Below are 24,610 nucleotides of genomic sequence, written 5' to 3' on the forward strand. Positions count from 1 at the left end.
TCATGTTATTTTCATTTTTCGGCACTTATCCCCAAAATAAGCTAATTTAGCCAAATAAGAGCATAATTGAAGCAATCTTGAGATGAATGAAAGAAAGGAGCAAAGTGGAAGCAAACTGAAGCAAGTGGTGGAAGTTCAGCAAAGTTCGATCGATCACAGAATTTCTTCGATCGATCTGACATAGATCGATCTCTGCACTCCAAGATGGATCTAAGCTCTTTTGTCCTTATCCAAATATCCCACAATGTTTGATCGATCCAACATTTATTAGATCAATCGAAAAGATTCCATCTTATCTACCACCCTACCTACCACTTTTGTCTCTTTCCCAAAATATCCCAAAATATCTCAGATTTGTCTTTATCCAAAACGGCGTCGCCATGGGAGGATCGATCTAACCAAAGTTTAATAGATCTCAGCCAAGTTCGATCGATCTCAGCATAGGTTCGATCGATCGAACCCTTTCAAGTGCGAATTAAATCAATTTCCAGCTTATTAAAAGTTATCTCATGGTGCAATCATTGGAGGAGCCCTTGTGTATGAGCCTAGACCATTGGGTGTGACATTTGAGCTACCTATATGAGGATTATGAGCCACTTTTACACATATATTTTTTTTATGTTTTTTTAGATACAACATTTGATATATTCTTAGAGAGGAAGAAAGGAGAAGAAGAGGCTAAAGACACATTATTGGGAAGTCTTCCATTTACTTCAAGAAGAAGAACATTTCTACCATGGAGATAGCCCTTGAGGGTTGGAGGACACCATCCATGAGTGGCTAGACATCTTCTTGGGGCTAGATTTAGCCCTAAGCATGCCTTCTTTATCTTGATTTATGTATTTTTTAGGGGATTTGTGTTGTAATACATGTTTTGACATTTTTATATACATAGATCTTGTTTATTCAATGATTTGTGTCGTTTAATTCTTCCAATTGATCATTTTATTCTATCCATATGTCTATGTATGCTAGAATAGATGTTTATGTGTTTATCTCTTGCTCTTGTGTTGTTGCATATCTATGTATGTTGATGCTATAGATCTAGAGATTGTCAAGACATAGTGCTTAATAGAATGCTCTTGTGGTTTATTTGATGGTTCATACTCATTTCTTGATGGATTGTGCCTCTCCCTTAGTTTAATTAGTTTAATTTTCATGTCATTAGCTTAGATGTAGTGTTGTTACCTTAGTTGTTAAATGGGGGGACAATCCATGCTTGTTGTTTGATGTTCCCTACTTATGAATGCAAGTAGTATATTTTTCTAATCATGTGATGTGTTTGGATTGTGAGTTTAAGGAATGATTAATGGCTTAGTTTGATATATTGTGCTGTTCATTGTGTTGTTTAGACAATATATACTTAATTGGTCATCCATGCTTATTGAAACAACCACACACACTCACTATTGTTGCAATATATATTTTCTACCTCATTAATTATGAATTGAGTGTATAGAAAGGTGATGCTTAGTAGTGACCTCTAAGTCCCAAGACCTCTCTCTCTTGTTTTCTCTATCATTTAATTACTTGTTTTATATTGAGTTTGTTTAGTTTTAATTGTAGTTTAATCAACCTAACCAACCACATTTTGATCATTTGACCTACTGACCCTAATCTTATTTCCATAGTAACACGACCCACCAATCCTTTGGGATGATCCCTACTCACCCTAGCTATATTTTTAGTTAGAGGTAGTAGTGGCTTTTATAAATTTAAAACTTGGCCACATTGCACACTCACACTCTTAGTTTATCTCTTTACAAACTCTTTGTCGTAACTCGTCAAGTTTTTGGCGCTGTTGTCGGGGATTGATTTTAGGTAATCTCGTATTGTGGAAACAATTAGGAATTAGTACTCTTTTGATCGTGTCTTTACTTTATTTTTATTTTTGATTACTTATTGTGTTGGTTCTTGTTTGACTAGGTACATTGGGCTAAGGAAAGTGAGCAAGGGGGCATTCTAAGCAAGGAGCTAAGCAAAAGAAAGGAAAAAGCTAAAAATCTAAAAATTGCAAAGCTAAAGTTGAAAAATTAAATTGAAGTGCTTAAGGAACCTTTGTGAGCTCTTCCTAAACTCAATCTCTAGTTAAATCGTCGGCCCGCGTAGAGGCTTGTTTTTCATTTCTAGATAAATCGTGAGCCCGCGTGGAGGCAATTTACTTTTCTTGCATAATTGTTGAAAGCATGAGAGTATTGGATCATTGTATGTGGAGGAAGTTTGTCGATTGTTGATTGGTGCGAAGGAGGAGTGTTTGCTTACTTTGTTATGTTAGTGTGTTACTTGAAGTCTTGAGTAGTTTTTTCCCTATCATTCATCTTAGGCATTCTAATGGAAAATCTAGAGGGTAATCTTGGCTATTTGGACCCACATTTCATGGAACATAATCCTCACAATCAATTTCCTCCCGTAGTTCAACCTCCAATTCCTCCAATGGTCCTTCGTGATCATTATAATCTTCATGCGTATCATGCACCTACATTGTGCTTCCTAATTTTGAAGCTCACGAATATGAAATTAAGCCCGAGACCATTCAAATGTGTCCACTTTTCTATGGCTTAGATGATGAGGAACCATAACATCTCAATGAATTTCTTGAAATATGTTCCACCGTGAAGTAGATGAACGTCCCGGATAAAGTCCTTAGACTACTTCTCTTCCCTTTCACACTCAAAAATAAAGCAAAACATTGGTTCAACAAATTGGGGGCAAATACAATAACATCTTGGATGCAAATGCAAAATGAATTTTTTTAAAAAAATTTACCCCGTAAGTTTGACCAGTGTAATGAGAGCTTCAATTAGAGAATTTTCACAAAGGAAAGGGGAGTTGTTACATGAGGCTTGGGAAAGATTGAACGACTTGCTAAGGAAATGTCCACATCATGGTATTCCAAAATGGCAAGTTGTCCAATATTTCTATGAAAGCCTATCCGACACTTATAAGGACATAGTTGATACGTCATGTGGATGTTCTTATTTTGGAAAACATGAAGATGATATTTGGCACCTTTTTGAGAAAATGAGTGAAAATTCTTTACATAAATATCACACTTCTCGGTTTGACCATGGTTCTAATGAAAAGAAGAAAAATTTGAAGATGTGTCAAATTGAAAGTTTAATGGAAATTGTAGCCGAGGTTAAGACTCTTTCTCAAAAACTTGATCAATTCTTATTATGTCAAAAACTAGCTATCAAGTCATCTCCTTTTCATCATACTTTCCATCCTTATGAGCCGTGCATGACTTGTTCAAGTGTTTCACATACTACTTCTAATTGTCCCCATGGACATGTATTTAATAAACACTTTGAACAAGTCAATGCTACATTTGCTTATCCTTATTCAAGTGCGTATGGTCCGGTGTGGAATGAAAATTCAAATCTTGATCAAGCTAAATTTTTTTAAAGTAAATATATTCCACCTCATAAAAGAAATGAAGGTTCCAAAGGATTTGTATCTTCTTCTTCTCATCACCAAAGAATGAATCACTTCTCACATCCTCAAATGTATGATTCCCAAATTTGCCCTCATTATCCTTATACACTTTTTAGCAATTCTACATTTGAAGATAAGGTTTTGGTGGCTTTGGGTAGTTTAGAAATGAACACCAATTTGTTGCATTCTCATTCTCAATCAATATCAGAGCTTGAATCCCAAATTTGGACCATAGCTAATGCATTAAATGTAAGAGAAATTGGTAAATTACCTAGCCAACCCGAGAGGAATCCAAAAGCCCAATATTGTGTAGAAGCAAACCCTACCTTGGGGTGTTCTTCCCAAGCATAAGTGCAAGCCATCACCACTTTGGGAAGTGGTAAACAAGTTTACAATAGGGTTGAACAACCAAAGGAAGATGGTGAACCGGTGCAACCAAAAGCTGTCACCCATCCCATTCCCAATCCTCTTCTTACTTCCTTGGTTGAAAATGTTCCTAATCAAAATTTCCAATCCTCCTCATCATTCCCTTAAGTTACAAGACCTTATGAGCCAAAAGCTCCATTTCCATATGCTTTAAAAGAAACCTCGCCTTTTGGGAGGCAAGAAGGAAAAATTCATGACATAATAGAGGTGTTTAAGCAAGTCAACATAAATCTTCCTCTTTTGGATGCAATTAGGCAAATTTCGCTTTATGCAAAATTTTTGAAAGATCTTTGCACACAAAAGAGGAAGAGCAAGGGGCAAGGCCCTAAAAAAGTCTTTCTCATGGAGCAAGTGAGCTCCATCATTCAACATAACACTCCACCTAAGTTCAAAGATCCCGGTGGTCTAACTATTTCATGTGTGATTGGAAACCATGAAGTTCGTAGAGCACTTCTTGATTTAGGAGCGAGTGTTAATTTGATTCCTTACTCTGTGTATGTCCAACTAGGCTTGAATGAGTTGAAGCCAACCTCGGTGGTGCTTCAATTGGCCGATAGATCCGTCAAAACACCTAGGGGAATGGTTAAGGATATACTCATCAAATTTGATAAGTTCTACTTCCCGGTTGATTTGTAGTTCTTGATACCGAATCGGTTGCCAATCCTACTAACCACATCCCGATCATCTTGAGAAGGCCATTTCTTGCTACCACAAATGCAACCATTAATTGTAAATCTGGGGTTATGGAACTTTCTTTTGGAAATATAATGGTCAAGCTTAATGTTTTCAATGCAAGTTGACATCCCATAGATGAAGACGAGTGTTGTCTTATAGATGTGTTTGATGAGGTTGTTAAGAAATCTATTCCTACCATGGTAATGAAACAACCAACCGAGGAAAATCTCTCATCTTTCCTCTTCGAGGATCCTCTTGCATCTTGTCTTCTTGAAATGTATGGTAATTGTGGGTTTGATGATGAAAAATCAATGAATGAAGTCAGCAATCTCATGGAATCGGTTGCAAGCTTGGATTTTCCACCTTGGAAAACTCCAATAGAACCTCTCCGTCCACTCTCTAGTACTCCACCTGTCCCATCTTTAGTCTCTCCACCAACTCTTGAGCTTAAAACTCTACCTTCCAATCTTAAGTATGCCTTTCTAGGCACAAAAGAGATTCTTCCGGTCATCATTTCTTCAAGTCTTGAAAAAGACCAAGAGAATGCTCTTTTAAATGTGCTTAAAGAAAATAAGGAAGCCATAAGATGTAGTGTGGCGTATCTAAAAGGAATTGATCCTTCTATTTGCATGCATCGCATACTTATGGAAGATGATGCAAAACATTTTAGGGATGCTCAAAGAAGACTTAATCCAAACATGAAGGAGGTAGTCAAGAAAGAAGTTGTCAAACTTTTAGATGCCAGAATCATTTACCCAATCTATGATAGCAAATGGGTGAGTCCAACTCAAGTAGTTCCCAAAAAATTGGGGATTACGGTGGTTGAAAATGCAAAAGGTGAGGAAATCTCCAAGCGTACCGCCAATTCGTGGCGTGTATGCATTGATTACCGTAAATTAAATGCCACCACTAGAAAAGATCACTTCCCTTTGCCATTCATTGATCAAATTCTAGAGAGATTGGCCAGGCAACAATATTATTGCTTTCTTGATGGCTATTCGAGTTACAATCAAGTAGCCCTTGACCCCTTAGACCAAGAAAAAACCACCTTTACTTGTCCTTTTGGGACGTTTGCTTATAGACGGATGCCTTTTGGTTTGTGCAATGCGCCCGCAACATTCTAAAGGTGTATGATGTCAATTTTCTCGGACATGGTGGAAGAGTATCTTGAGGTCTTCATAGATGATTTTTCTGTCTTCGGGTCTTCATTTGATACGTGCCTCAAAAATTTGAATTTAGTACTTAAAAGATGTCGTGAAACAAACCTTGTTCTTAGTTGAGAAAAGAGCCATTTCATGGTTCAAGAAGGTATTGTTTTGGGTCACGTCATCTTAAGGAGGGGAATTGAGGTGGATAAAGCGAAAGTTAAGCTTATTGCTAAATTGCCTCTACCTTCAACGGTGAGAGTAGTTCGCTCCTTTTTAAGGCATGCCGGCTTCTATCGTTGTTTCATCAAGGACTTCAGCAAAATTGCTAGACCCTTGTGCAATCTTCTCACCAAGGAAACTTCCTTTGTCTTTGATCAAGCATGCTTAGATGCTTTCCATAAATTGCGTGATTTACTGTCATCCGCCCCCATCATGCAACCTCCCAATTGGTCATTACCATTTGAAATCATGTGTGATGCTTCTGATTATGCCATGGGAGCAGTTTTGGGGTAAAGAGTAGGAAAACTACCTTATGCCATATACTATGCAAGTAAAACTTTCTCGGGAGCTTAATTGAATTACTCCACTACTGAGAAGGAATTACTAGCCATAGTGTACGCCCTTGATAAATTTTGGTCCTATCTCTTAGGGTCTAAGGTTGTTGTCTATTCTGACCATGCCACTTTGAGGCACCTTTTGACAAAGAAAGAAACAAAACCTCGGTTAATTAGATGAATTTTGCTTCTTCAGGAATTCGATTTTGAAATCGAAGACAAGAAAGGCACCAAAAATGTGGTTGCCGATCATCTCTCAAGGTTATTGATAGAACCTTCCCCTAGTCCACCAATTCATGATTCATTTCCGAATGAATAACTTTTCCAAGTTTCTAATGGGCAAATGCCTTAGTTTACCAACATTGTAAACTATTTGGCAATTGGAAAGCTTCCAACTACTTGGTCAAAGAACAAAAAGAACCATTTCTTTGCTAACATCCGTAATTATTATTGGGAAGATCCTGCCTTGTACCGATATTGTCCGGATCAAATTGTGAGAAGATGCATTCCAGAGAGTGAAATTCTAAGCGTTCTGATGTTTTGTCATACTCTTGCATGTGGTGGGCATGTTAATGCAAAGAAGACCGCCTTGAAGGTTCTTCAAAGTGGGCTCTTTTGGCCCACCATCCATAGAGATGCTTACAATTTTTGCAAATCGTGTAAAAGATGTCAAAAGATGGGCTCAATGTCGAGAAGAGACATGATGCCTTTGACAAATATTCTTGTTGTATAGATCTTTGACATATGGGGCATTAATTTTATGGGTCCATTTCCTATGTCCTATGGGTTTCAATATATTCTACTTACCGTCGATTATGTTTCTAAGTGGGTGGAGGCTTGTGCTACCAAAACAAATGACTACTCCGTGGTTATTCAACTCATTAAATCCAATATCTTTGCTCATTTTGGTATGCCAAGGGCTATGATAAGTGATGGAGGAAAGCATTTTTGTAATCAGTTCTTAAGACATTTATTTCTTAAGTACTCCATTACTCATAAAGTAGCCACTCCTTACCACCCTCAAACAAGTGGGCAAGTAGAAGTGTCTAACCGGAAGATTAAGCATATTCTTGAGAAAACGGTTAACACTACCCGAAAAGATTGGTTACGAAAATTGAATGATGCTTTGTGGGCTTATCGGAGGGCATATAAGACTCCCATTGGTATATCTCCTTATAGACTTATATATGGAAAGCCTTGTCATCTTTCGGTTGAGCTAGAACATAAAGCCTTGTGGGCGGTTAAAAAGCTCAATCTTGACCTTGATAAAGCCGGAGAGAACCGGTTACTCCAATTGAGTGAGTTGGAAGAGTTGAGACACAATGCTTATGATAATGCCAAATTCTACAAAGAAAGAACTAAAGTTTTTCATGATAAGCACATTGTGAAGAAATCTTTTGAACCCGGTAAAAAAGTATGGCTCTTCAACTCTAGATTAAAACTCTTTCAGGGAAAATTAAGAACTAATTGGGAAGGTCCATACGAGATCATCTCTGTTACGCCTCATGGGGCGGTAAAAATTTAAATTTTGAAAAAGGGAAACATTTTCAAGGTTAAAAGGCAGAGATTGAAACCCTACATAGAGGGACAAGTCTTTCAAAGACATATGGAAGCTGCAAATCTAGTAGACCCTGTTTATGAAGATATTTAGTGTTGTGATGCAAAATGCAAGAATTATTGCCTGTTCGATCGATCTCAGTATAAGTTCAATCGATCGAACACCATCTCTGCATCCAATCACCTCTCTATTTGATCGTGCGAAGAAAACCTGCATATTTCAGCTCTCTGTTCCATCATGCAAACTTTAGTTCTGATCGATCTTAAGTTCCAAGATCGATCCAACTTCCTTTTGGATCGATCTTCAGTTCCAACACTTAGAAAAATTTTGAATCCCATGAAAACAAGCTCTCTAAAGCTAGAGCCGTTAAACTTAGCACCTTCATGACCCATTGTGTCTCTTATGTTTTGTATCATACTTTTAAATTTTCAATTCTTTGTTTTTCCTGCATTTTATTTCATTGTACATACTTTTATACAAACTTGTTTATTCAAAAAAAAAAAAAAAAAAAACAAAAAAACCCCTTTTCAACATTGTACCCTTATGCGTAGTCATCTATGCTTTATACTTTAATTAGGGTTTGATCTCATATCTCATATCTCTCTCATTTTGTGTTACATTGCCTTTGAATGCATGATTTGATTATTCTTATCCCATTTGATATTTGATGTAAGTTTGTTAGTGTGGTTATTTGAGTAGGTTGTTGATTCCAAGTTTGGGGGAGACGTCTTTCGACTTGGATCATGACCGGGCTTCATGTCTTCACCACCGTGGTATACTCTTTCCCTCTTTTCTATTGTTCTGATTGCACATTGAGGACAATGTGTGGTTTAGGTTTGGGGGTAAGGTGTCTTTATTGCATTCTACTTAAAGTTGAGTTTTAAATGCATAATTGAGAATTGGAGATCCATGTTAGCTATGATTTTTATCTTTTGAGGACTATATTGCTTAGAATTTAAAAATTGCTTGACTTGAGAGTCTAATACTCCTTGTATGCCTTGTGGATGCCATTTAGGAGTAAATTTTTTGAAAGATTGATATCTTACTTACACTTGTGGTCCACATCATCCTGATTTTGAGATTGTTTTGAGATTCACTCTAGGATTCTACACTAGCACAGGCGCACACTAGCATTCATTTGTGGGCTACATGCTTTGTTGATTATTGAATGGGTTATATCCCAATTGGGCTAGTAGTGTATTGAAAGTTTTCATCTTGATAAAAGTGGATAACAAACCCTTTTCATTGAGTAGCCGGGATTCTAGCCTCATTAAGCACTGAATTTCTCGTGCCGAAAGGTGGAGGGCCCAAACTCTAGGTTAATAACTTATGAAAAAAAAAAAAAGAAAGAAAAGAAAAGAAAAAGAAAAAGAAAAGTTGTTGCAAAAACAAATAAAATAGTGAGGACTTCTCCCAAAAGGTGAGAAGTGGAAAATGATTAGATGGATGTTGTTTTGATTTGTAACCTAGTTGATTTGAACTTGTAAGTCCTTAGGGGTGTTTGAACACCTAGTGCCCTAAAGCCGTTTGGTTTGGGAGTCATTGACCTAACACTCGACCTCATGGATCGCTAGAAAGGTTAATAGATCCACACATTGCACTATGTTTCCATCTTTGATCCTTAGGATTAGAAAAAAAAAAAAAAAAAAATTGAGTGAAAAAAATAAGCGCACTTCGATCAATAAAGCTTTAATAAAAGGTCCACTCTTTGTCTTGATAATCGGTACTAGATTTGTGTGCTAGTTTGAGGGTAAGGATAAGATCATTTCTTTAGTTGGCTAATATAGCAACATATTTGATGCCGGTCCACTCAAAAAGAATTCTAGAGTTGTTTTGATTGGCATGATCATTTTCTTGATGTGTGGAGGACCATACTTGCTTGCTTGATGTTGAGATTTTGGGAGATTGCTTGGAAATGGTTGAAAAATTGCATACTTGAGAGGTAGTTTTCTCCTAATGCTTATTTGCATTATTGGTGCCTCTTTTATGAGAATGAGTTTAATGTTTGTGGGTATCATTCCTGGAAATCCTCACGAGACTTCACTCGTCCACTAGGGGTAACGTAGGGGTTTAAAAGGCTTGTTGCATATGCTAAATGCAATCGTGTTCCCTACGAAAGTGGCGTTTTCCATTTATTACTTTCAAGTTCATAGTTGTATAATGTTCATTTCATTCCTTTACTTTCTAGTTCATTGCGAGGGACTAGCAATATTTAAGTTTGGGGGTGTGATGAGCGCTGAAAAGTGCGCATTTAAAACCGTTAAGCTTAGGTATTCTAGGACCTTTATCTATCTTTTTTTCCTGTTTTAGATTGATTTCATGTTATTTTCGTTTCCAGGCACTTATCCCCAAAATAAGCTAATTCAGCCAAATAAGAGCATAATTGAAGCAATCTTGAAATGAATGAAAGAAAGGAGCAAAGTGGAAGCAAAATGAAGCAAGTGGTGGAAGTTTAGCAAAGTTCAATCGATCACAGAATTTCTTCGATCGATCTGACATATATCGATCTCTGCACTCCAAGATAGATCCAAGCTCTTTTGTCCTTATCCATAGATTCCACAATGTTCGATCAATCCAACATTTATCAGATCGCTCGAAAAGATTCCATCTTATCTACCACCCCACCTACCACTTTTGTTTCTTTCCCAAAATATCCCAAAATATCTCAGATTTGTCTTTATCCAAAAAGGCGACGCCATGGGAGGATTGATCCAGCCAAATTTTGATAGATCTCAGCCAAGTTCGATCGATCTCAACATAGGTTCGATCGATCAGACCCTCTTAAATGCGAATTAAATCAATTTCTAGCTCATTAAAAGTTGTTTCATGGTGCAATCATTGGAGGAGCCCTTGTGTACAAGCCTAGACCATTGTGTGTGACATTTGAGCTACCTATATAAGGATTATGAGCCACTTTTACACATATGTTTTTCTATGTTTTTTTAGATACAAAATTTGATATATTCTTAGAGAGGAAGAAAAGAGAAGAAGAGGCTAGAGACACATTCTTGGGAAGTCTTCCATTTATCTCAAGAAGAAGAGCATTTATATCATGAAGATAGCCTTTGAGGGTTGGAGGACACCATCTATGAGTGGCTAGACATCTTCTTGGGGCTAGAGTTAGCCCTAAGCATGCCTTATTTACCTTTATTTATGTATTTTTGAGGGGATTTGTGTTGTAATACATGTTTTGACATTTTTATATGTATAGATCTTGTTTATTCAATGATTTGAGTGGTTTAATTCTTCCAATTGATCATTTCATTCTATCCATATGTCTATGTATGCTAGAATAGATGTTCATGTGTTTATCTCTATCTCTTGTGTTGTTGATGCATGTCTATATGTGTTGATGCTATAGATCTAGAGATTATCAAGACATAATGCTTAATAGAATACTCTTGTGGTTTATTTGATGGTTCATACTCATTTCTTGATGGATTGTGCCTCTCCCTTAGTTTAATTAGTTTAATTTTCATGTCATTAGTTTAGATGTAATGTAGTTACCTTAGTTGTTAAATGGGCCGATAATCCATGCTTATTGTTTGATGTTCCATACTTATGAATGCAAGTAGTATATTTCTCTAATCATGTGATGTGTTTGGATTGTGAGTTTAAAGGAAGGATTAATGGCTTAGTTTGATATATTGTGTTATTCATTGTGTGATTTAGACAATATATACTTAATTGGTCATCTATGCTTGTTGAAACAACCGCACACACTCACTATTGTTGCAACATATGTTTTCCCCCTCATTAATTATGAATTGAGTGTATAGAAAGGTGATGCTTAGTAGTGACCTCTAAGTCCCAAGACCTCTCTCTCTTGTTTTCTCTATCATTTAATTACTTGTTTTATATTGAGCTTGTTTAGTCTTAATTGTAGTTTAATCAACCAAACCAACCATATTTTGATCACTCGACCTACTAACCCTAATCTTGTTTCCATAGTAACACGACCCACCATTCCCTTGGGACGATCCCTACTCACCCTAGCTATATTTTTAGTTAGAGGTAGTAGTGGTTTTTATAAATTTAAAACTTGGCCGCATTGCACACTCACACTCTTAGTTCATCTCTTTACAAACTCTTTGTCGTAACTCGTTAATATGGCTTTTGGAGGCCCAAAATGTGGGAACTCGACCTTAAAATCTCCTCTTTGAAGCACAACCCGAGTTGGTTCGAAATGCGCTTCGGATATGCTTTTTAATAACTTTCGCGAACAGTTCGATCGATCCAACTTTTCTTCGATCGATCTGGGTTCGATCGATCTCACTTTTCTTCGATCGATCAAAGATAAGTTCGATTGATTAGAAATAAGTTCGATCTATCTAACTTGGCAGTTTTTCAGCATTAGCCTCTTTTTGCTCCAAATTGTCACTAAGACTTAGTTTGACTCCAAAAAGGCCTTAACAAACCATTTTTAGCTCATTTTAACATTATTGACCTAAAATAGACAAAAACGTAAATAAGTACTAAAATAGGTATTTAAAGATAGATAAATAGACTAAAATACCCTCGCTTAAGGGGTTTAAATGTGCACTTTTCAGTACTCATCAATCATTAACTTCGGGTTAGGGAGCAGGATGTTCCTAGGACAATGTTTCTCACTAGATATGGTTCTTATGAGTTTCGTGTCATACCTTTTGGATTGACTAACACACTGGCAGTTTTCGTGGATTTAATGAATAGAGTCTTCAAGGCTTACTTAGATCAATTTGTCATCATCTTCATTGATGATATCTTGATTTATTCTAAGTCGGAGGACGATCATGCTAGACATCTTCGCATAGTGTTGCAGATGCTTCGTAAACACCAGTTATATACCAAGTTCGAGAAATGTGAATTTTGGCAGATAAAGGTGAAGTTTCTGGGTTATGTAGTGTTAGAGAAGGGGATAGCGGTAGATCCAGTCAAGGTTTCAATAGTGGTAGAGTGGGGACAACCTACTTCACCTACCGAGATTTGGAGTTTCCTCGAATTGACAGGATATTATCGTAGGTTCATTCAGGGGTTCTCAAAGATAGCGGGACCACTCACTCATTTGACTAAGAAGGGTGTACAGTTTGTGTGGGATGAACACTATCAGAAAAATTTTGATGAGCTAAAAAGTAAGTTGACTTCTACACCGGTTCTGTCTACTCCAGAGAGCAGGATAAAGTATCTTGTCCACACAGATGCTTCTTTGCAAGGTCTTTGGTGTGTTTTAATGCAAGAGGAATGACCTATTTCGTATGGATCTCGTAAACTTGAGCCTCATGAGCTTAATTATCTAACACATGATTCGGAGTTAGCAGTTGTGGTGTTTGCATTACTCATTTGGAGGCATTATTTGTTAGGAGAGTCTTTTAGATTATTTAGTGATCATAAGAGTCTGCAATATTTGTTCACTCAGTGGGAGCTGAATATAAGACAACGCCGATGGTTAGAGTTTGTGAAAAGTTATCATTTCTTTATACAATACCATCTAGGGAAAGCGAATGTGGTGGCAGATGCACTCAGTCGCCGACCTTACGCGAGTCTTTCTGCTTTATTCACCACTGATTGGAATACTTTGAAGACAGTGAATGAGTTTTCTGATGCTTTTATGCCTTGCATGGTAGTTACACCTTATGTTATTCACAAGGTCTTGAAAGCACAACTCATGGTTTAGCAGTGCATTGAAAAAGTTGCAGAGATAGCTTTTGAAGAGGTTCTATTTTACTATGTTGGGACTGATAGAGGTTTGAGGTACAAAGGGCGTTTAGTAGTACCTTCTGCTGATAATTTGAGGAAGGATGTGATGACTGAGACTCATCATTTTGAGTTTTTTGTTCATCCAGGAGGAGACAAAATGTATCAGGATATGAAGCGGCAGTTTTGGTGGGAGGTATGAAGAAGGACATTGCGATATTTGTCTCTAAGTGTAGTACTTTTCAGATGGTCAAGATCGATCATTAGAGGTCGCCAGGAGCTTTATAGACACTACCTATCCTGGAGTGGAAATGAGAGAGCATTTCTATGGATTTTGTGGAACGATTGCCTAATTCATTTAAGGATCACAATTCTATTTAGGTGATCGTTGATAGGTTAACTAAATCAGATTATTTCTTGCCTATTCACACTGATTTCACTTCGGAGCAGTTGGTGAAACTTTACATTACAGAGATTGTGAAGTTACATAGCATTATGTTATCTATTATATCGAACAGGGATTCGAGATTTGTGTCAGGATTCTGGAAGAGTTTTTAGCAGGCTTTGGGTACAAAGTTGCATCTTAGTACTGCTTATCATCCTCAGATTGATGGACAGACCGAGAGGGTTAACCAGATCATGGAGGATATGCTTCATTCTTGTGTTCTTGAATTCAAGGGCTACTAGGAGAATTATTTACCACTTGTGGAGCTTGCGTATAATAATAGCTTCCAGAAGACTATTGGTATGGCACCGTTTGAGGCATTGTACGGCCGACCATGTCAATCTCCTGTTTGTTGGATGGATGTTGGAGAGAGCAGGTTTTTGGGTCCTGAGTTCATTAAGGATACTTCGGAGAAGATTGCTCTTATTAGGGATCGCATGCGTACTGCCCAGAGTTAGTAGAAGAGTTATACCGATCGTAATACTTGTGCATTGGAATTTCAGGTTGGGGATCAAGTTCTCTTCAAGGTGTTTCCTATGAAGGAAGTAATGCGCTTTGGGAAGAAAGGGAAGTTGTCACCGTGGTTTTTCGGTCCATTCATGATTACGAATCGAGTTGGAGCTGTAGCTTATCGGTTGGCACTTCTGGATCATTTGGATCGTGTGCATAATGTGTTTCATATGTCCATGTTGCAGAAATTTCTGTGAGATGAGGATCGGTATTAGCATATCAATGTTGGTGAAATTGAGTTGCAGCCGAATGCAACATATTTAGAGCCACTGTGTCGTATTGTCGACCGTCGGGATGAAATTCTTCACAATAAGGTTATCCCTTTAGTGCGTGTCCAGTGGAGTCACCATAATGAGGCTGAGTCTACTTGGGAACGGGAGGATGTCATTTGCTTGCAGTTTCCTGAAATCATGGAAGAAGGTAAGAGCGAATTCCGAGGACGGAATTCCTTTTGTTAGGGGGGAATAATGTAATACCCCTAATTTTAAAATGATAGTCTCGATATTTTAATTAATGATTTTATTGCATTTTTATTTGATTATGTGACGGCCCTGGTTTTAGGCCAGCGCGTCCTATGATAAATCGAACGTAGATCCGATAACAAATTCAGAATACAGAAGCGAATTATAAGAAAATCGGACAAAAATAGCCCCAACGGCAAAATGGTCATTTTTAAAAATATAGATTCGGGTGCTACTGAGCACACCAATGGAAAGACAATGAAAAACTAATCAAGATGGACTTAAGAATCGCATGATTCGGAGTCCTTACGAAGGAGAAACGGCAAAACAACGAAAAACGGACATACAAAGCAAAAAGGGTAAACTAATAATTATGTAGAAAGATCCGGGTGTCACCGAGCATACCGTTGGAAAGACAGCAAAAAAATAGTCAAGTTCAAATTTTTTTTTACTCGATTTGGAGTCCGGACGAGGAAGAAAGGTCAAAAACAAAAAGAGGGTCATAATAGCTACAGTGTTGCTGACCCACTGCTGTTGCAATTGAGAGTAAAAAGGGGCATCTAAACAGACTTTTTTTGAAAAAACTCAAAGAAGAAACCCCTCCTAAAGTCAAGTTTTTTGTCCAGAAGCACAAACATAAACAAAAAAAATGCATTGTAAAATGCACAAAATGCCCCCAAGAAAATCAGGTCAAGAGGGTAAAAATCCTTTCGAGCTGCTACCCAAGGAAAGGAAATGGGGCTTCAGGAGGTTTTTAAATTGCCTAAATTAAAAATGCAATCTTAAGATACACCCACAAGACCCCCGAAAGTTTCGGATCAGTCGTCACACTTTTCAAAAAAAAGTTGATGAATAGTACCAAGTACATTTGTATTAAAAATCAGCAAAAACCTGGCAGCAAGGATTTTACGGAACAAAATGGGTTTTTGGGGGCCAAGATGACGTTTTCTGGAAAAACACAAAGAAGAAACCCCCTCCGAAATCGAGTTTTCTACCTAACAATGTAGACGAAAATGAAAAAAACACATTGTGAAATACACGGAATGCCCTTGGAACAGAATTGGATAAAAACTCAAAAAAATGCAACCTTAAGTTATTGTTTCATCAATAAGGGGATTGTATGCCAAAGTGAACATGCAAGCATATGTAATATGATAAAGTAGATGTACTACAATGGCCTACAGTCTCATGGCATGTTATATGTAAAATATGACCCTTCAATGAATGAAATCTCTGAACTCCCATGAGCAAGAATGAAGTTAAAAATTTGCATACATATCACATAAGTGTCTTTGGCCGTTGGCCTCATTACATACAAGTCAAATATATTGCATAAAGTGTATTTATGTACACATTACATAAATGGAATCAAATACACACATTTTGACAAATAAGGCTACAAGTGGCATTTCAAGCCAACCTTTACAAGAATTAAAACCTTCAAGTCTAGAATCATCCAAGCAATGATGAACATCATGAACCAAGTCTTCATACCTGAATAAAAGCCCCAGTAACTTCGGGGTGAGTAAACAAGTTTACTCGTAGGAAATGAGTATGCATAGACTCAATTTATTCACAGATTTTTACATTTACTTTGAAACAATTCAAAAGGATCATGCCACCTAACGTCTATGTTAAAGTGACACTCAAGGAGCATCCTAAGCTACCTTAAATCATTCCTAGCATAAATCATGTCATACATGCAATTCAAACAAAGTAAAAGCATGTTAAATGAAATAACAAGATATAGATTCTCAAAGCCATCAACTTGAAATGAAGAACGAAGTCAAACAAAGTGGATACTTGAATGTCACGTCGGATCAAACCGACACCATAGTTAATTTAGGGTTACTAGCCCACGGGTAACCTCCCTATGTGCGTACTAGACTTACAGAGGGACAATCCCCCGTACTAGAACCATGTCCTAGCCTTAGTCAAACAACGACATTCCCAAGTTTCCAAAATCAACAAGTTGTGCAACAACATATATATCAATACGTATATACCAGATAATCAACTATCTACCACGCACAACCAAATTTGGAAACACATACAATACATTCTCTAAGTCCACAACTACTATGGCATGAAAGATGTCAAATACAAAAATGTGCAACTCATTACACAAGACAATAATATATTCAATAAGGAAAACATATTCTCATGAATATAAATATAATAACTATGTTATCCAATGCTCAAAATGTAACCAAGTGAATATACAACAAGTCCAAGTCCATGATTTAAACATAGAAACAACTTCCAAAACACAATTAAATCCATGGAGCAATTAAATAGAATTTAGTTAAATAAAAATAATTAAATTTTCTAAATTCCAAATCAATTCCAAATGTCTTCAAATTAATACATGTCAAAGATCATATCGTGGTCATTACATATAACATATTAATACTTTAATTTAAGTCATGAGTAGAAAAATATAATTTAATTAAATACAAATAATTAATTTCTCTAGATTTCAACATTCATCCAAATATTTTAAATTTAATATATGTGAAACAACATGTCAAGATAATCACTAATATCAACTCAAAAGTTTAATTACATCGTTGGAATAGTTGAATAGATTTTAATTAAATAAAATTAATCAAATCTCTAGATTTCAAGACATCTTCAATTCTTTCTAATTTAATATATAACAAAGATTAAATTATGATAATCACTAATATCAAGTCAAAACTTAATTACATCAATGGAGTAATTTACATAAAATTTAAATAAATGTCTAAATTGTAAGACAACTCCAAAATTTCTCAAGTTAATATATAACATAGATTAAGACAATGCATAATCAAATATCAAGTACTTAATTAATTCTTCATCATATACAACCACGTGAATTAATTTTTAACTAATGAATAATTAAATTAAATCATAGATTTCATACAAAACATGGTATACTATAAAATAAAATAAAAAAATTAAATCATTCCCTACCTCACTAGAGAAGTGTATCTCTAGAATCCAATGCAAATCAACACAAAATGGCAAACCCTTCAAGGGTTATGTAGAGGAGGATGAGGGAAACAAAAAGTATTCCAACCTTTATGGTCTAAGGTGAGTGGAAGGGCCTTAAAAATCACTTTCAAAGCCTAAGCGTCAAGCTTCTCTAATGGTGGCTAGGTTTTGTGGTGAGGAAGATGATGGTACAATATGATAAAGTGTGAGTGGAGGGAATAGAAATCCTCCACTCACTATGTGATCCTACACTATAGTCAACACATATAAGTCTTGGTCAATTGCACAAAAATCCTTCTTTAAAACCATAATCCCAAAGTGGCCCAAAAATAATTGCAAGACTTAATTTGGAGCATACACTTGTCACTCATCCAAGCCAACAAGTGATCCAATCCCAGGCCAACAAATGGGTGAATCTTCACCCTCCATGTGTCAAGAGATTAAGCTTCCAAGTGGTTCTATAGGAGTGTGACAAGTGTCACACTCTTCAAAAATTGCAAAAAGGTTATTTTTGAAAATATCTTTCAAATTTAATTGCAAAAAAGGTCCCTAAGATGAAAAATAATTATTTTTCATAATTACACTAAAACCCCAAAAATTTAAGAAAATTACCAAAAGTTATGCATCCATACCCTTTACAAGAAAAGTAAACATTTAGCATTCTTTTATACAAAAGTAAAATTGTAGATATCATAGAAATTAAATATCATGGATGCATGCAAAGCTGGAGTCAAATCCGAGGGCAAAAAGTGAGGTTATGTAACGAAAAAGGAAATCAGGAAAAGACAAAAAGTAAATAATGACAAAAAATGAAAAATGTGGAAATGAATCGATCCTTAAAGGAAGTTGTCAATCCCAATAAAAGAGTCTCAGAAACCATTTCCGAACACTCGATATGATACTAAGTGATGGGAAACCAAACACAGAAGAGAAAAGACAACGGAAAAAATTTATTTGTAAAATTAGAGCAAAAAGAAAAGGAATGAAAATGACCGGGTCATTACAACCTTCCCACCTTAATGGGATTTCATCCCCGAAATCAAGCCCTAATGAAACAAAAGGAGAAACCAAGATAACTACGAAGTATATCTTTGTGTATCCCACACAACATGCTACGAAATCAATCCCAAAACTAGAAGACAACATAAAAACCAATGTCATTCGCACCCATGTGCTCACGACAGGAAAACCTCTCAAAAGAAAAGTGACCTCACGGCCACATGACAAGTCAAAGTCACACATAGAACCTAATGTCAGACAAAGGAATGGAAGACAACAACCGTAAGTATTCCTCCTGGTGAACCATTATACCGATCCAAAAACAACCACCAAAATAACTCCAAAATAACTATGTATCAAATCAAGGTACTAAACAAAGATGACGCGGCAGTACGAATAGCGACCAAAACCCGCCCACGACGTACTCAAATGTGTGGTAGCAATGACAGTACCTAGTGCCCGCCCACACTTACTCGTCAGTAAGGCAACATGAAGGCAACTAGCACTTGTCCACAACATACAACTTTGTACGGTAGCATGATAGTATAAGACACTTGTTCATAACCTGCCCTACTAGGCCTACCCATAAAACCTCTCGATACAAATGACATCAATGTCATTAATCATCATTACCAAAAGTACTACGGGAACTAGGCATCTTGTGAGAGTTGGGGTAGCAAATCCCAAAACTCTGACAACAATGTCATAGGCACCACTACGCTTAAGGCCTTAAATCCTCAATACAACCAAACCAACAACTCCAACGCCTCAAAACACTCCTATTAACAACATCAATCCAGAATCCAAAGCCCGATGAGCAAAACAACATCTCCAAAATCCCAGACATCATCCTGAAATAGGTCAACTACAAGACTACTCATCGTAATCAAACATCGGATCAAAATACCTATCACAGATAACTAAATCCTCGAAAAAATAAGTCCACCACGTGGCACACACATCAAAATCCCGACTATCAAGGTTACATAATAAATCTCCCAAAACCGTGCTTGGCATTGCCAAGTTAAATCAAAATTCCTCAATTTTAATCCACAACCAATCACTGGAATTATGATTTCCCCAAAACTACGCCTAGCCATAACTAGGATGAGAAAGCTTCACAAACAACCTAAATCTAACAGTGATTCCCTAAAACCTTTCTTAAGAGTCAATCATATCCAAGTCTCTTAAACTAAAACAAGTCTCCAAAAGACATTCTCAAAAGAGCATCGAGCTCACCTCGTGAATAAAAAAAAATCCTCAATGATATGGACACAAGTCCCCGTAAAATGATCTCACACCAATTGACTCACTTTGAGCACGACAACTCTGTTAACAACCACGGCAAAACTCCCCAAGGGAAGATACGAAGGAAAGGAACCACCAGTCCTAAGAAGGACAACACCACAACTCCACCTTTGAAACAAAAGATAACAAGGTCAAAGACTTCACCCCCTACATGGGAGTAAGTCGACCAAAATCCACCAAATCCTCACCAAGGACTCAAGACAATAACGACGATCCTCACGGACCAACCAACCCCAAAACCGTGCACAATGTGACGAAGAGAAGAGACTCACTCCTTGTGAAGTCCTAAACACGAACTAAGAAAAAGAGGATAAACCCTATTCTCCCAAAAGTGTCAACACGATGAACACTAAAATGGAGCATTCTTCCCACCTTAGGGAAGTGGACAGCTCAAGGCAAAACAAATGTGAAAACTCCTCTACAAGGAATCTCACAACGAAACCATTACAGAAACTGGTATACAACTACGTGCTACAGAGGGAAACAAAAGGGGAAAACCAAACATGGAAGTCATGCATATGACAAGGAATGCGACTACCAAATAAGTAAACCTATTCACATAGATAAAGTCAAGAGTACATGTGGCACGTCTCCATGTAAACACAAAAACATGTCATTAAAGCACAGTAACAACATGACATCTCCAAGCATATATGTAAGGCATGCTAATGTCACACAACAAGAAGATAAATGTGGATAAACCTCCACCACTCATGCATCGCGAAAACATAAATCATACTACTAACATGGTAGTAAACGAAACTGCAGAAGATAAAATGATACAACAATGAACCCTATGGACATTGTGTCCTAGAGTGTCTTGGTAAAAGGAAAACAAGTCTTAATTATAATCTGACTCCAAAAACCAATGTGACAACAACCTGTCTCAAAACAAACGTGATCCCTCACACAATGGTAAGACTCTAACAATCCATCTCCAAATCTAAAGGTGACACCATGAGTGACACTAACAATGTAATGCTCTCACCAACCCAGAACATTGATCAATCGACTCGACCACAAAAGCGTCATCATGCAAAGAGAACTCAAAGAAAATGGCAACTATAGCCATACCATCAATAACCAAATCAATCTCAAGAATCGTCCCTAAAACGACCATCAATCACTGACCAAAAGGACTACGCCTATCGGAACAAAAACCAACGCCTATTCCATCTGAACTGCCCTCGTAGCTAGCCAGTACGGTAGCATGACAGTGCCATGCACCAGCCCACAAACGTACCCGCCCACAAAAATTGCGATCTCAGAGGAACCTTCCGAAACAACCAAGGATCCTAAGAGGTCCATAACCTCATCATAGCCCAAAACCAACAAATCTAGCCTTATGGCTACGCTCAATGACTCAACTCACGAGAGCCTAAACAAAAGGTGTCTCTCCACCTACCTTAAAACCGATGCTAGATCAACAATGACCTAAACTATAATGAAACTATGACTACAATCACCATCAATCTTAACTCGTGCCTTAATGACCAATCCCGTGTCATGTCAAATATGCAAAACAGTTATGCATATACAAATCGAACCTAGCATACATCATATGTCATGCTCTTTACAATGGAATACAATCATACTAAACAAACGACATACCACATGTAGCACGTAAGCACATAAACATGTCATCAAACCAAAATATGTTATCATGAAGCATATAAACACGTAAAACAAAGCAACAAAAATGTGATATGCACCCAAAACCCGTCGTCCAATGTATTCAAACCTAGGAGCTCTGATACCACCTGTGACGGCCTTGGTTTTTAGGCCAGCGCATCTTGTGATGAACCGAACGTAGATCCGATAACAAATCCAGAATGCGGAAGCGAATTACAAGAAAACCGGACAAAAATACCCCAAGGGCAAAATGGTCATTTCTAAAAATATAGATTCGGGTGCTATTGAGTATACCAATGGAAAGGCAATGAAAAACTAATTAAGATGGACTTAAGAATTGCATGATTTGGAGTCCGGACGAAGGAGAAACGGCAAAACAGCGAAAAATGGACATACAAAGCAAAAAGGGTAAACTGGTAATTATCCAGGAAGATCCGGGTGCAACTGAGCATACCGTTAGATTTCTCTAAATTCTTGTGTGCATCAATTATGGGTTCATTGAATGGCTAATGGCTTAATTTGATAGGTTATATTACTCACTAGCTTGATTAGACAATTTATGCTTATTTTGTCATCCATGCTTATTATTTCAATTGATGGCACACGCAGTTGTTTCACAACATTTAATCCCCCTAATTTGATAAATGTTAGATGTTTAGTGAGGTAAAACTTAGTGGTGAACTTTATGTCCCAAGAAATCTCTCTCATTCTCTATACCTTATTTAGTTTAGCTTGTATTACATTACATTACTTTTAATTAAATCAGAGTATAACTCAACCAACAAACCACTTACTTTGATTATTCGACCTACTAATCCAACTTTGATTCCATAATACCTTGAAAATCCCTTGGGACAATCCTTTTTTCACTCATACCACATAGTATAGTGTTAAGTGGTTTTTATAAATTTTAAATGTGGTGGCCACTTCACACATTCACACTTTTTACATCATTTTGAGCACTCGGTTCAAGACAACACCACGTTTTTGGCACCGTTACCGGGGATTAGCAACGCCGTATTAGGAATTGAATAGGAATTTATTTTATTTTTATTTTGTTTCTCGCTTTGTTACTCTTGATTGATTAGGTACTTGGAGTAAAGGAAAGCAGAGCAAAAGAGCCTGAAAGTAAGCAAGCAAAGCATAAAAAACATAAAAAAATAAAAAAATAAAAAAAAATAAAAAAAAAAATAAAAATTGTAAAAGCAAAGCAAAATGGCTTAAAAATTCTTGAAGTTGCATAAGGACCATTGTGAGCGTATCCTAAACTCCTCTTACTTAATTAATCATCGACCCGTGTGGAGGCTTTGTCATTAGTGTTAAATCATTGCCCCGTGTGGAGGCAATTTAATTTTTGCATTGTTGAAAAGCATGGGAGTATGTGAACAATGTATGTGGAAGAGTATTGTTTATTGATTTATGTTGTGGAGGAGAAATGTATTTGCTATTTGTTGTGTTTATTGTTTATGTTGTCTTGCGTTGTGCATGCATGGTCTTAGGTCTTTAAATCCTCCTCTTGTTCCTTTGAATCTTAATCTCGAGTCAATTGTGCGTAATCCTAGGGGTAAGGGTAATTCGAGTGAATCCATTGTATCAATGGACGATCATATTAAAGACTTTGGTCATGTAGACCAACAAGGCATGTTCCATCTTAATGTGCAACAACATGACAATATGCATATTCCTCTAGGGATGCCTAGACCTCTTGCTCCTTAACTTCAAGGCCAAGTTCCATTTGGAATGCCAAGGCCACTTTTTGTGCCACCTCTACCACCCATTGTCCAAGCTAATAATGGAGCTCATGTAGGGCAACCAATTGCAAATCCTCCCATTGCTTTAAAAGATCACTATGTGCCTAATGAATATAATGCACCTACATGCATTCGTTTTCCTCCATTTAGAGCACATCATTATAAAATTAAGCCACAAACCATCCAAATGCTCCCAAACTATTTTGGGCTAACAAATGAGGAACCATATAAACATTTGGATGAGTTTCTTGAAGTTTGTTCCACCGTGCATTACACGAACATACCGGAAGAGGTATTAAGGCTTAAACTCTTGCCATTTACCCTAAAAGGCAAAGAAAAGTATTGGTTTAATAATTTGAGACCTCTTTCCATAACTTTTTGGGTGGAAATGTAACAAGAGTATTTGAGGAAGTAGTATCCCGTTTCTAAAACCAATGCCATGCGAACTTTTATTCGTGACTTTTCACAAGGGGATGGGGAGATGTTACTTGAGGCATGGCAACGATTGAATAACTTACTTAGGAAATGTCCTCATCACGACATTCCTAAGTGGCAAATTATCCAACATTTCTATAAAAGTTTTTCGGATACCCATAAAGGAATGGTTGGTGCTTCAATGAGAGGGTCCTATTTGGATAAGCATGAGGATGATGTGTGGAGATTGTATGAAAGCATGAGTGAAAACTCAATGCATCGATCATTGTCCTCCAGAAATGGTACGAATGCAAATATAGGAAGGAGGAAGAATTCGAGCTTATATTAAGTGGAGAATTCTAGTGACATAGTTGCCGAGGTAAAGTCTTTAACTCAAAGGTTTGATCAATTTTTGATCAATCAAAATTTGGCTCACCAAGTGTCTCTTTCCCTTTATCATCATCATCATTCTAGTGAGTCTTGTATGACATGTTCAAGTGTGCTACATACTACTTCCAACTGTCCTCATGGACATGCGCATAATGAGCATCATAAACAAGTCAATGCCACATTTGTGAATCAAGGGAATAATCCTTATGGCAATCATTATAATCCTGGGTGGAGAAATCACCCCAATTTTTC

The sequence above is a fragment of the Cornus florida genome, unplaced genomic scaffold (genome assembly GCF_030987335.1).
Source record: "Cornus florida cultivar Cherokee Brave unplaced genomic scaffold, ASM3098733v1 CherokeeBrave_3.0.0_Hap2_Chr07, whole genome shotgun sequence".
In the NCBI taxonomy this organism is placed as follows: domain Eukaryota; kingdom Viridiplantae; phylum Streptophyta; class Magnoliopsida; order Cornales; family Cornaceae; genus Cornus; species Cornus florida.